The sequence below is a fragment of the Onthophagus taurus genome, chromosome 7 (genome assembly GCF_036711975.1).
Source record: "Onthophagus taurus isolate NC chromosome 7, IU_Otau_3.0, whole genome shotgun sequence".
Taxonomy (NCBI): Eukaryota; Metazoa; Arthropoda; class Insecta; order Coleoptera; family Scarabaeidae; genus Onthophagus; species Onthophagus taurus.
In genome coordinates, this window is record NC_091972.1 from 30,785,283 (window position 1) to 30,800,410 (window position 15,128).

General features: G+C 31.9%; 1 long non-coding RNA gene across 1 annotated transcript; it reads left to right on the forward strand.

The window, feature by feature from the left end:
• The first annotated feature begins 2,947 nt into the window (after window positions 1-2,947).
• On the forward strand, window positions 2,948-4,557 carry LOC111422069 (uncharacterized). Its single transcript, XR_011641162.1, has 6 exons — window positions 2,948-3,162; window positions 3,232-3,787; window positions 3,851-3,950; window positions 4,005-4,094; window positions 4,147-4,302; window positions 4,357-4,557. It is a non-coding gene; the product is annotated as an uncharacterized lncRNA (long non-coding RNA).
• Window positions 4,558-15,128: the final 10,571 nt, after the last annotated feature.

A 15,128-nucleotide genomic window follows, 5' to 3' on the forward strand; every position in this document is an offset into this window, starting at 1 on the left:
TTGGTGCGGTTGGATTTGCCAATGGATCGATCTGGTTGGATGATGCAGGTTGAATTTTTTAAATTTATGAAGCACTTTATTCATAAGTCATCAAAAGAATCTCATACTCTTCTCCTGCTCGATAATGATTCGTCGTATATATTAGTTGAAGTCATTGACGAAGTAGAACGGTGTGAGAGAAGTTCTTCACATCCAAACATTGTGATACTATAACTATGATTATGATATTGATACTGACTTTTGCTATTCTTTATCTTTTTATTACTCTTTCCACCTTTTTTGAAATTTTTGGAATATTGTCCACTCAAGATTACAATTTGACTTTTTTAGCAAGATAGAAATTTCTTTCTGCCATATAACAAATTAAAGATATCATACCATAAAAAGTTATATAGTCCACAAAAAGTTATTTCGAACTTTTCCTTAAGCGGTCGACTCAAGGTGACATTACCCCATGTTTTTATATTTATTTGAAGTAGAATGAAGTTATAGTTGAATTAATGGCCGAGCATTTGTTTACAATATACATTACGTTTAAATTCAAACTGCGAATATTTCGGGGTTACTTAAACAATGTATAATTAACAAAAATAATAAAATCGTTGTAATATAGCAGTTACGGCTATTTAAAAATTTGTTAAAACGCTCAAAAACTGGTGTTTTTTTTGTTGAGAACCGCTGATACCACGTTTTCATTGCTGCCAATCCAGTTGACTTGGTTACTTAGCAGCGGACATGCAGCGGAAATGTAATTTAACGTCAAAATTAGAACTATTACAAATCAAAGAGTACAATGGCACTTTACAATAACGAGGATTACGTAGATGTGCTTATTGCTTATGGAGCTGCTGGAGAAAACGCTGCACATGCAAGAGATCTGTATTTGAAACGATTTCCAAATCGCCAGATGCCTTCAGAAAACAATTTTCTTCGGTTAGTCCAGCAGGAAAGAGAGACAACCTAAGAACGGTCTTGGTGGCGGTAGACCAAACAGATATGGAGTGAATGTAGAAGAAGAGGTTCTAGAAATTGTTGATGCAGATGTAAGTACTAGTACTCATCAAATTTCTCACCATCTCGAAGTTTCCCAGAACTTTGTTCGGCGTACATTGAAAAGTAATGGTTTATACCCCTACCATTTGCAAAAGGTGGAAAGATTGATTCCCGCTGACTATTTCATTCATAACGTAAACAGCCAATAAGAATTCGGGGTTTTCCGTCAATTGCGAGTATTTCAGCGGTTATTTGGTCGTAACCATGGAGAACGATAATACGAACCTTTGTATTATCGCTTGTTTGACATTTCATTGATTTCGTGACATCCATGAATGTTTCCATAACAATCAATGTAATTTATTAAAAAAAATATTAAAATTCTAAAAATATGTATATTTTTTATTCATGAAATAGTCTAGCTACAAGTCTAGCCATATACAACACGACAATCGAAAATACTCGAATCTCGACGTATTGCCTTAAATTTCAGGCAATACGTCTCGTATTATCAAGTATTTTCGATCGTCTTGTTATATAATATATGAACAGTAACGTGATCGTAGAATATTTGAATGAAAAAACGTTTTAATTTGAAATTTATGTATTGAACAAACGTTATTCACTTATTGTTACTAGATGGTAATGGGGTGCATTGTAAAATCTTAGGGGAGTGCTGTAGAGAGAGTGAGGCAGGAAAGGGTCGTTATGGGCAGCAAAATAGGGAGGAATACTACAGAAGGGCGGGTTATTCAACGAAAGAGGTGAACAGTCAACATCAACCAAAGATCAACAGCTTTTATCCATATTAACACAGTCTCAAGTTCAAGATCAATATAGTCAATCCATCTATGACAGACTCTCTAGACAGATGAAACTGGCTGTTATAGATAAAAAAAAACAGAAAATGTTGAAATAGATCAAACTTTAATTAAAATGATTGTTACTGATTACCAGCCTTAATCAATTGCAAAAAATCTTGGTTTTTTGGAATACTCTAAAAAGTTGCAGCCACTATACTGATTTTTTTGTATTTTGTGTGTCATTTTTTTAATAATGTACCTAATCCTCATTAACCATGCTACTATAGAAGTCACAAATCAATCAATAAATGTCGTTAGTTTTGCGAAAAAATGTATATCTATTAAGTTTGACACATGATTTAAAAAAAAAAGAGTGGTACAACACTCTTGGCAAGTAATTTTAAAAAATGGCCTCTTTAGTCAAGATTCCAAAATAATAATAATAATAAATCCTTTATTTTCAACCATACAATACATTATTATCAAGAAAAAATATATATACATATTTATATCAATAAAAAGCAGAATTAAAACAAAATAAATGTATGGCAGAAAAAAGGTGCTGGGTTCAAATTGCCACAAAAGTGGTATTTGTTCTACCACCCAGTCCTATTACAAAAGAAAACAAAAAACTGGAACAAAAAACAAACAATAAAAAATATATATATACAGTGTGATTTATGATATACGGAGCAGACTAGAGGTAAAACTGAAGAGATTTTCTTAATAATGTTTTGTAAAAAACTTAATAATTACATAGATATCGCATGTTAATTTTTTAAATAATTTAATGTCCATTTTTGAGTACCGCTGATATTCAGTAAAGAACAATTAAAATACATGTCAACGCCATCCTCATTTTTGAAGGAGCTGTAAAACTAGACAATTTATTATTTCAGTAGTTTTGTTATTTTAGATAATACGTCATTTGTTAAAAGAAATGATAGATGTTAATTTATGAAACGTCTAATAATAATGTTTTAAATGCAAAATTACAAAATCTTTAAAACAATTATTTAGCTACTCTAGATACAGCCGCAAAGAATAGTCTCATAAATTTCAAATTCAAACGTTTTTTTATTAAAATATTTTACAGAATGAATTTTAATAATGTAATAAAACTTGTTTCGAGTTTTTAGATAAATATTTAGGATTCTAATTGGCTAAAATAGATAATGTATAAAATTTTTCAGTTTAATTCAGCAGTATAAAATGTCGAAAGTAGTAGGTTTCTATCTCTTAGAAGTATATTTTCAAAAGTATCAGTGTTGGCCCATTTCACATGGTCTTCGAGGATTCGGCCCGATAATTTTGATTAGTATAAATGCATTGTTGATGATTTATCCATTGCTAATGGAAATTCAAAGTGGGTATTATCTAAATAATGTAATAGCATAGAAGAGAAATATATTTATTGCCGTTTTAATTATTTCAGATTACAAGAAGAATTTTGACTTGTTTTTATTTCGTATGCAGTTTGTTTCGCCTGGATTATTACTTATAATTTGTAACATTCTACTTCATCGTCATCGACGTCATTTATTCGAAGTGATAAATTTATTGAGTGACTTTAATAAATTTGGTATTCCAACAAAAACTAAATTTACTGACAAAATTTTGAAAATTTCATTAAAAGTGATTTATCATGGAGGATTTCTTATTACGTTTCTTATATCGCACATTTTTATGTGGAATGAGAAATGTAAAAACTTTAAGAGTACTAAGCACTGTTTAATACTGGATTATTGGTTTCCATTTCATTTGGAGCATTGGGAAATAACATTAATGATTTTATTTCAAATGTACACTATGGAGTTTACACTCAATGTTTTGCTGTTTCTAGTTTTATTAGCTTGGTATGTGCAAGAAAATATGGTTTTACGGACAGAAAACCTGAAGCAGATGGTTGATAACATAAATTTGACAAGAAATAGAAAAAGAAATTTTAATATTTTGCGTAATATTGTCTTGTATCATCAACATATGTGCAGGTATTGTAAAGTCTCATTAATCCATTTCACATTGTTCCTCATTTAAGTGCATTATTATTTTAGAATGCATGAAGTCTGTGCAAACTTCTTTACTACATTTCTAGTACCCACAAAAATGCTTCTTTTTATTTCTTTAACCATATCTACAACTGAATTTGTTTTGGTACGAATTTGAATTTAATATTAGTATATCAATTAAATGATGTAAAATTTTAAGCAAAAGGATATTGTAAGTTTTTCCCTTATCGCACTGGCCTTCTTATCGTTATTTATAGTACACACAATTGGACAAAAGTGTACTACAGTGGTATGAGGGAGTAGTTGTATAAAAAAATAGCACTAAATTATTTTCTTAATAGGCTGGCACTGTGGCGGAAGGTATTTATGATCTGAATTGGTATGATGCAGATATTTCAACACGTAGAGACATTTTAAACTTGTTGTGCTTAACCCAAAAGGTAATAGTTCTAAAATTACCGTTATTCGGTGAATTGTCTCATGCATCAGCGGCAAAAGTAAGTAAATTGTAGTTATAACCTACAAATAGTAAAATGAGCGACATTTTTAAGGAATACAAGGCTGTTTATGTTTTCTACAATTGGGTATTGACAATCATGAAGAAAAAATACATTTAAATATTATTAGACTATGGATTTATAGAGTTTCTTTTAGACTTTATTAGACTTAATAACTCATAAATAACTCAAAAATGCACTGAAATTATTAATCACTTTGAGAATGTATTAGTAAAATTTAATCAAATTTTTAAATTATTAAAATAACGTAAATTAATAAATAAATGTTCAATTGAATTTAATTAGTATAACTTTACGTTATTTGTAAATTGGATGTAACAAAATAATCAAATTGTAACTTGTAAAACAAATTGTAAGCTTACTATAAAGTTAAATTGTATGTTTTAATATAAAATAAAGCATAAGCAAACCAGTAAAAAGAGTTTAATTTCCCTAACCTCTCTGTCCGTTAAGGAACTATATAAAATTGATGTCAAATTATATCAAATTAAATCTTCAACATTTGCAGCAAGAACTCGGAGAGTTGCAACATTAGATGCAGTTAACGTGGGACAGAGTGAGCAATACAGAAAACTGACTCTGTCAAAGAAGAAATCATAGTTGCAGATAAAGTTTGCTTGATAAAGAAGCTGTTCCAACATTCTGGAAGATTGTGGAGATAATTATGTTATCCAAACTAGGAAAACATCCAAACGAGACCAACTGAAAACCATTTCTGGAACATTGAACACCAGTACTAGAAGCAAATAGAGTGATACCAGCCCACCAATTTGGTTTTGGAAATAAGCATATTTTTTTTTTTTTCTGTATTATGCATAGCACAATTGCATAACACATGTAACATAACACAGTAGATACATACATACTAATTAGTTACTTATTTTTAACACTAAATTAAACTAGATAATGTTTTACAGCTTTTCCCAGTCCAGTCTGCTTTACCCATAATAATAAATAAATATTGTCATATTTTTACCGTTTTAAGACCAAAACACAAAAACGCGCACACTGCGATACGCGGAACACACGTATTGGGTATTATTGTTTTTGTTATAATTCCGCACTATTGCTCGCGTTTGAATCGGCTAGGGCACTAGGTCACTAAATCGAACGGCTTCATCCTCTGAAGGCGACGCAGGACATCCTCGTTGTCGAGAAGCTGGATGGCCTCGATGTTGGGATGATCGTGCATTCTCTTCTCATGTTTACATGCAAATGATACAATTTCTGATGACACCGATGCTACTTTCAAGTCGCGATGGAGGTCGGTGTTTCTTATATACCAGGGTGCATTCACTATACACCTTAGTACTTTGTTCTGGAATCTTTGAATCAGACTTTCATTTGTCTTGCAGGTACAACCCCACAGTTGGATTCCGTATGTCCATTTTGGTTTTAATACTTGTTTGTATATTAACAACTTGTTTCTTATGTGATAGCGTTGATTTTCTGCCAATAAGCCAATATAGGTGTCTAAATTTGATATCAAGTTCCTCACGTTTTTTTTTTGACGTGAGCTTTCCATTTGAGTTTGGCATCCAGCGTTATACCAAGATATTTTGCGGTATCGGCGTAAAGGACTGCATTGCCATTTATGTGTACTGGGACATAGTTTACTTTCTTGTAAGTAAAGTTTATGTATGTCGATTTATTTGCATTTAGTTTTATTAGCCATCGTTTGGTCCAGTTTTCTATTGAATTTAATGCCAATTGTAACTTGTTTGCTGCAACTACTTCATTTTCTGCAACAGCCAAGATCGCTGTGTCGTCTGCGAATGTAGCTGTTAAAGTTTCTGGTACCTGAGGAAGGTCGAATGTGTAGAGTAAGTACAATGTTGGGCCAAGCACACTTCCTTGAGGAACTCCGACTCGTATTTCATGTATTGGTGAATAAGCGTTTTCGTATTTTACTCTAAAATATCGATCAGAAAGATATGATTTTAATAGTTGACTATACGTTGATGGTAGTATTTGGTCTAGTTTGTAATTGAAACCATCTAACCAGACTTTGTCGAATGCTTGTGCAACATCCAAAAATACGGCAGAGCAGATTTTATTTTCTTCCATTGCTATTTCGATAGTATTCGTTATTCTATGCACTTGGTCTATTGTTGCATGTTTATTCCGAAACCCAAATTGATGTGTTGGTATTAGGGCTTTTTCTTCTATGACACGTTTTAGTCTTTTTAATAGTAATTTTTCAAGCAGTTTTGATAGTAAGGGTAATAATGAGATTGGCCTATATGATGTAACATCTGTGGGAGGTTTACCAGGTTTTGGTATCATTATTATTTCAGTAACTTTCCATATGCTTGGAAAGTATTTCTGTTTAAAAGCAGCATTAATTATGTGTAATAGTTTTGTAATCGCCCGTTTTGGTAGATGTTTCAATGTTTCTCCATTAATTAGGTACCCCACTGATTTCTTTACATTTAGTTTTTGTATTTCATAATACAGTTCTTTCATTCTTACACGTGGTATATTACTCTGCTGATCACTTTGAAATACGCTAGGGACACTATTTAGCATAGTTGTTGGACTGTCTGTTGTAAAAGTTTCTTTCAGATGTTCAGCAAACAAATTAACTTTTTCTTGATTGCTCTTAGCCCAATTTCCATTATTATTTCGAATTGGAGGTGTATGTGTTTTTGGAACTTTAAGCTTTCTTGTTGCCTTCCACAGAGAATAATTAGTACTGGCATCGTCAGTAAGGTCTTTTAAGTACTTTTGAATATTATTTTCTTTGTGGCTATCTGTTAATGCCTTTAATTCGGCTGTTATTTTATTTAATTTAGTTTTATCAGTAGGAATTCTATTGGTTTGCCATTTCTTTCTTGCTTTCCGTTTTTCTGCAATTTTGTCTCTAATGAATTTAGGATAAATATTATATTTAGGTTTTGGTGTTAAAATTGGTGTTGAGGCCCAAGCTGCGTTTTGTATGTCTTTTAAGAACTTTTCTACTTCATTGTCAATGTCTTCGTTTGTTTTCATAAGAGCATTAAGATGAATTTTATTATCTAATGTTAGTTGAAATAGATTCCAATTAGTGAGTTTATTAGTTAGTGATAACAAGGGTTCTTTGTTACATACTTTGTTATTTAGCGTAATAATTACTGGTGAGTGATCTGAGTCCAGCCCTAGCTCTTCTTCTATGTTTACGAAGTTAAGCGAAATATTTTTCGTAATAAAAAAATCAAGCAGGTCTGGAATTTTACTTTTATCTGTTGGCCAGTAAGTTGGCTTCCCAGTGGAGAGCACCTCACAATTTAGGGCCTCTATTGCATGGTTCAGTTCTCTTCCCTTTGTATTTGTCAAGCGAGAACCCCAAGACATATGTTTTGCATTAAAGTCTCCTCCAAATAAAAATTTGTTGTCGAGATGTAGTAGAATTTCCTGATAATATTCTCTTTTGAGATTATGTCTCGGTGGTATGTACGTTGCTCCTACAAATATTAAGCCATTAGCAGTTTGAACTTTTACCACTGTAGTTTGATGTTGTTCAGTACTAATTGAATTGTTCAAATAGTGGTCAACATTCCTTTTAACAATAATTGCACTTCCACCTCGAGCCGCATTACTCGGGTGAATTGTGTGGTAAGTATTGTAATGGTTGATGTTTATATACGATTCTCGTGTAAAATGAGTTTCGGAGATAAGACATATATCAATATTGTTTTCTTTAAGTATTATTGGTAGTGTGTTTTGATTCTGTCGAAGACCATTGGAATTCCACAACATTATCTTTAGTTGCTGCTTTTTAGACATTTTGATTTCTTTTTTGAATCGGTCCTTGGTTTAAATTGCTTTCAATGAAATCTAGACGAGTATATAAAGTTTTTATTATTTCTTCTTGTTGAAGTATTTTTTCTAGTATTAGATCTAATTTACTGTCAGCTTTCTTATCGGTTAATGTACTTACAGTTTTCTCTGTAGTTTCACCACTTGCTTTTTCGGCATACGAGACGCCTGGCTTTATTTTATTTGAATTTACTGTTTTCTTATTTCTGATGGCTTGTAGTTCCTTAATCACAAATCTCTTCGATTTTGACACGCATTCCTAATATATTTGTTATTTCATGGATTTTTTTTACATCCTCTAACGGTGCAAAATCCAAGATGTATAAAGGAAGAGGCTCTTTTATTTTGTATTTTAACATTTGGGTTACATTACAAATGTTATACTTGCGTTCCAATAGATCATCTTTGATATCATTAACATCACAGCTTTTATGCATCTTTTTAGCGACTACTTTCAGATTTCTGGTTTGCTTATTTTCGTAAGTTGACCAGAACAAATTCTTTTCAGTAAGCATCTTTGATGCTTCTCTGTACTTTTCTTCCGAATTAAGATTCAGTTTTACTGTGCCGTTATTTAACGCATGTGTTAAAAATCCATCTTTAATTACGCTTTTAAGTAATTTATAAATGTCATCATATTGTTTGACGTTATAAATTAATATTGGTGGGGGTAGTAATACCTTTGTTTTGTTTTTTAAGCCAGATTGTACGGGTTGCTTTTCAGGTTTGCTTTCAATTTCCGAAGACAGTTTAGAGGGCGAGGTTTCAGTTTTACGTTTTTTGTTTCTTTTAGCTTGTTTTGTTATCCAGTCAGTCTCCAAAGCTAACTCATCTTCGTCTGTGGTATACACCGCTTTGTTGGTTACTGGAGGGTTAAGATTTTGTTGGGTTTTTAGACCTTCTATAATGCCCCTCAGGTCATCTATTTGTTTCTGAAGAGTAGCTTCATCTTTAGTGCGTTGCTCCTTTATTTGTTCGATTTCTTCTGTAAGTTCGGCGGAACGTGTTCTTTCTTTTTTAAGGGAATTTAACAGGGAGAATTCCATATCCGTTTTTGGAGTAAACTTTTCCATGTTATTGACCCACTTAATTGTTTGTTTTTATTTCACACACATTATTGCACATTACGCGCATTCCGATTTACTTACTTCGTAATAACAGCAATTACGAATTGCTGAATTGTTATTTATTGTTACAAATCGCGTGTATGATTTATATTATTAATATGTTTATTTTATCAATATCAATTATACTGTTTACACTATTTTACATTATTTATATTTGCTTTATAAACGATTTATAAAGCGTAAAATAAAACACTTGACGCACGATCGCAAAACACATCCGCTCTTTAGCGATGCACAAATCGAACTGGAAATAAGCATATGATAATAAAATCACTAACGTTATTGAAGCTGTGAGTTGTGAGTGATTATATTAAAAATAGAAATTTCAGAGTTAAAGTTGAAAATGGATATTCCAAAATTCCAAAATCAACGCCGCTATTCCCCAATGCAGTGTCTTAGGAATGGTCCTACACCTATTGTTCATGAGAAATCAACGCCAATCATCTGAAACGTTGGTTGCTACCTTTGAAGATGAGACTACACTACTTGCAGTGGGTAGCAATATTGAAGATGCTACCAATGAAGTTCAGGTAGCGTTAGATCATCAACCTAACATTCTTTTAGGTTAAAGAAAAATGGCCCATTTGTCCAAAACTTTAAGAGTCGTGTCAGAGGGATCGGATCAGACATTAATACACAAAAAAACAAAGATATTAACACAGACAAAACACTTTGCGCTATCTCACATAGTAATTTCAAAAATCGACCATCGTAACAAAACTTAAAGTATATTGAAATAATTATGTATTACAATTATAAGACCTATTGTACGGATAGAAAACGACAGATAACACAAACAAAAATAAACTAGGCATAGTTTAGAGGAAAGTATTAAGAAGAATACAACACCAAATTGTACTAACTACTCGGAGAAACCCACTCGTAGAGTTCATGAAACCTCAAAGGTTGCAATGGACAGGACATGTTATCAAGATTGAAGACGGGAGACTATCAGAGAGAAACCCCAACACTAAAATGCATGACAAAAGAGCGGTGGGCAGATCACGAAAATGCTGGAATGATAAAGTATCAGACGCTATTGAGGGTGAGAGTATGGCCAATACCTGACTGGTGTGAAGTTATGCATAAATCACAGCCATAAACTTAAAACATGAATAACTCCGTAACCAATACGATTTGAGACATCAAATTTCACACACACGTCACTCTTACCTTACCTCTTACCTTTCTTACTCATTTGGTAAAAAAAAAAATGTTCAACCCCCACCCTCGAAAAAGTGATTTTTTCGCCCTGATGGGCACCTTCGAATTAAGCCAAATTCTACCACATAATAGAACACAGTTCTAAGTATTTTTATCAATTTTCAAAACACCGTAACCTCTAACGGTTTTCGAGAAAAAAAATCATTCTTATAAACCGCGGATGGGACTTTAGGGGTGAATTTGACCCCGATGGGCATTTCTGAAATTGATGACATTTTAGGATGATTTAGAAGATGCCTTTAACGATCTAAATCGACCATCAAAATACCGTATCCCTGTAAATTATCTTATATAACCTTATATAACCCCGTATCAATTAACCTTGTGAATATACACCAGTACCATTTCTTACCCCTTATTGCTATAGAATGTTTTTCTAGGAGCCAATCATGATGGTCTACCCCACCCATGTATGGATTATAATGGTGAATCAGTCTTGGCTGAGCAACTTACACTTTTAATTTTTGTACTCTGCTCGATCTTGCAACTGATGCTACTGGTTTTATAGTATCAAAATTTGTGGCCATACAAATATATTTCTTATCATTCCATTTTACCAGCAATATTTAGTTTTCGCTATCAAATCTTTGATCATAGGATTCTGGAGCTAACTTTCTAGGTTTTTGGTTGGTCGCAACAGGCATTCTGCGTTTTCCTATTCTCGCTGCTAGTACCTGTTACACGTACTTGCATTTCTTTTAATTGACGAAATAAGGCATGATTGCTAAAAAAATTATCAAAATATAAGCAACAGCTTTTTGGACTATAGCAATTAGTTAGCAAAAGAAATAGCAATATTGACCTTCGCCACAAAGTGCCCAGAGTTTGTAACCAAATCGTATTGGCTTACCGTTCATAAACTGTTTCAGTAAGTGGTGAGTGGTGATCGTAAGAGCTTACAACCATTTCATTTATGGACAGATTTTCTTAAGAAATACTAAAATTTTGAAAACTTGCATTTACTATATCTTACAACGGTCTAATCTTAAACGATTTATCGCCCTTACTTTCATTAGATTTGGCATTATTCCGAAAATGTATCAAAGATTTTACTTGAAGATAGGCATTTTTGCTCATAGCATTTTTCATAACAGGTTTTCCCAAATCGGCATCGTCTGCCACTAAATAGCCAATAGAAATTTTGTTCTCATCGTTTGTGATCAAAACGGAAAAGCAACGGAAAATATTTCATCAACTTAGCAGCAGGCGGTCAAGCAATTTTAAAATTATTGCGGCGCGCAAAGTCTGTTCCAAAAACATGTTCCCCTTTGTATTGTAAAGATATTGTTGAACGACATATCTTTATAATGATAGGGACTAACGATATACTCCATAAAACATCACTATCCCAACTAAAGTCCCAATATTTTCACCTCTTCCGCTTCCTTCTTTCCTTAAATCCTAAAGGAATACAAATATGTACAATTCCTCCCTGCAAAACTTCGAATCTGTGAACGTAACGTTTTTTATGTATTTAATACAAACTTCTACACAAGGACGACATTCACTTAAATGAGCAAGGGTTGGAAACGGTGTGGAACGCGGTAGCAAGTAACTATAGTATTCTCCATCCGTTACATAATTTTGTTATATGCAATACAGACAATTGATATAATCAATTTCTTTCTCCATCAAAAGTTTTTTTTTTATCAAAAACACACCCTCCAAATCATCCTAAAGTTTCATCAAATTCACAAGTGTAGGTATAGAATATAACAACAATTTATGTCCATCGACTAAACTACTAAACTATCGGCCGACTAAGAATCGACATTGTCTAGCCTAGTGTTCTTCTAGTTCTACCGCCATAACCAGTTGAAAGCTGATTTTCATGTATAATTATAAACAATTACTCATAAGATACGTAATAACCTGCAGAAACTCGATCAATAACCTTTTTCTCACCATCAATAATAATACTATAAAATATGTTGATAATACTGCTTTATTTTTTACTTACCGCCTTATTTTTCTTCACTTCACGAATGTGTTTAGTGTTCTTTTTTTGGTAATATAAAAATTATTATCCGAGATTTTCTTAACAATAAATTCAGTCATCAACTGATAGAAACGTTCTAACGATACCATGATCCACTAATTAATTCGAAAGTATATGATTGACACAACCATTCATTAATTACAGATACCATGTTGGCTTTGGGGAACGCATGCTCGTTTCTCATGCAGGTTCTATTTATTAAGGTGATATATAATCCAGCAAAACGTTTTTTTTTACTTACCCTACGCTTTGAAGAGTAAAGCCAAATAAATAACACATAATTTCATAACATTTCGGGTTTTTTCCAGCCAAACTTAAGCGCAGTAATACATATACAACTGATGACATCAAGAATCGTGTAAAATCAAAATGAGTAATGTAAAAACAAAATAAAACATTTATTGTAAACTCGTGTCAAATTAAACGCAAAGAAAGTTCGTGAAATAAATACAGAAAAGATAGATATTGGAATAATAAACAGATACTTCATTTTTTTAACCGATATTTAATGTCATGAAATTATCAAGGTGATCATAAAACTCCCATCTTTTTCCACTTACACCCATAATGATATAACTTAATATCTTTCTAATGGGCGTTTATAACTATATATGTGGCATCTTACCGACATTCGATGTTATAGTATATGTTGAGCTTTCACACCAACAACTAAAATTCTAGTTATTACTCTATCAAAAAAAAACGGAAACACAGTTCTTTGTTAATAACTAATTATGATCACATTGAAATACTGTTAGATCAACGCTTGAATTTGGAATCGATTCACGGATTTTATTAGTAAGTCCTACAATAGTTTCTCTTATTAACAATTTAACTGTTTCAATTTAAAGAACTATAAATTTTTGATTTATAAAATAATATTTATGCACAAAATATTTATTACAAATAAAATCGGGCCGTAATGTCACTTCAAAAAAATTTAACTGAATACCGACATAAGCTGTGATACATAAAAAATACTCAGAATTTTACGTAGGGGGTTCCTATTGAATAATAATGTTAGAAGAATGTTAGAAATAGATATACATATTTTTATGTACAGGTGGTTCAGATTTTAATCGGTTATTGCCAAATGTTATTTATATTAAAATAATAAACAAATAAATATAACTTCTTATCTTGCAAAATTCAATTTATTTTAACGGAACCGGTTTCGACTAGTTTTACTTATTGTTAGTCATCTTCAGCCGAATCTACAATTATATTTTAATTACAATTTAATAATTAAAAGTTAAAATTCTTATAGAACTTACGGTCAATAAAAAAATAAAATCAACATCACAAAGAGCAGACATATAAATAACATTTTAAAAAATGTGCAATTACACTTTAAAATATAATATATAAATAAATAAACTGTAAAAAGACAAAACCACATAAGTTCTTACACAAACAAAATGTTATTTACCAAAATAACACAAGCTTTTATATAATACTTTTTATATAAACATAGGGTCGCAATTCTTTGGTTTCAAGTTATGAGCGATCAAAGTTGATCGAAAAATTTACATTTTATTTTTTATTTCGGTTATAAGTAAATCGTAGAATTTGTAGGTATTTACTACTGGTTAACACCTTATTTTCAAGCATACCTTAAGCTTCCCTAGTGCCCTCTAAGGGGACGAAATTCACAACCCCTTTGAATATTTTATAAAAACTTTTTAATACCATGGAATAATAACACAAAAACTTATGATTACAGCTCATAAGCTTATTCTTTAACTGTACTTTTTTTGTCTCTTTAGTTTTTTTCCTTAAAGAAAATAGTGTTCGCGTAAGAAAATCATCAAAGTCATAATTGTTGTAAACAATGTGGAGGGAAGAAGACTTATGGATCGAGTGTTGTTTAACTTTAATTTATTCCCTTTTTATATATTAGAGTCACTTGAGCGTTTTTCCAGCGTTTTTCTTTTATGGCCGCTCCTCCTAGTTTTAGTTTTTTTCATCTGCGTCAAAGAGTACTATACATATCATACATTTATTGTTCTCTGAAGATGTATGTTTGGTGGTTGAAGGTTTGTTGATGAGTAAAGATAATAGTAGAAATTTTGGCAGGTCTTTCTTTTCATATTTTATTTCTCTGCTACCATTCTTTAAATGGTACATTCTCACTTTTCAGCTTGCCTTTTCTCTCTTTAATACCTTGATGCTTTTGTTGTTGATAACGACCTCTTATTCTCTATGTGTTTTGGTTTTTTTTATTAACAGCGTTAACCAGTTCAACATTAAATGTTACTTCATGGCTTTGATAACAATTGAAATTAGTTATACAATAATAGCGAGGGAACCCACAATGTCATCCTGAATCTATTCACTATCTACTAAGTCTTCTATAAATATAAAAAGATATTTAGGTTAACGATGATATAATTTTATTATTCGGAATCGGTGCTACAAATGTTTCGACAGCCTAGCTGTCTTCTTCAGGCACGACTAAAACCATAAAGAAAAGGTCAGTGATGAACATTAAATTAAAATTAAATGACAAGAATATTACCGTCAGATATGTGGGGATCTTGTGAGATCAACATGTAGGCAATGTTGAAACAGCTTTCTTAAACTTTTACAATCAAATAACAACAAAATAGTGAACATGTATCGGGTTATACTTTTAGAAATGGATGGTTACAAAATTC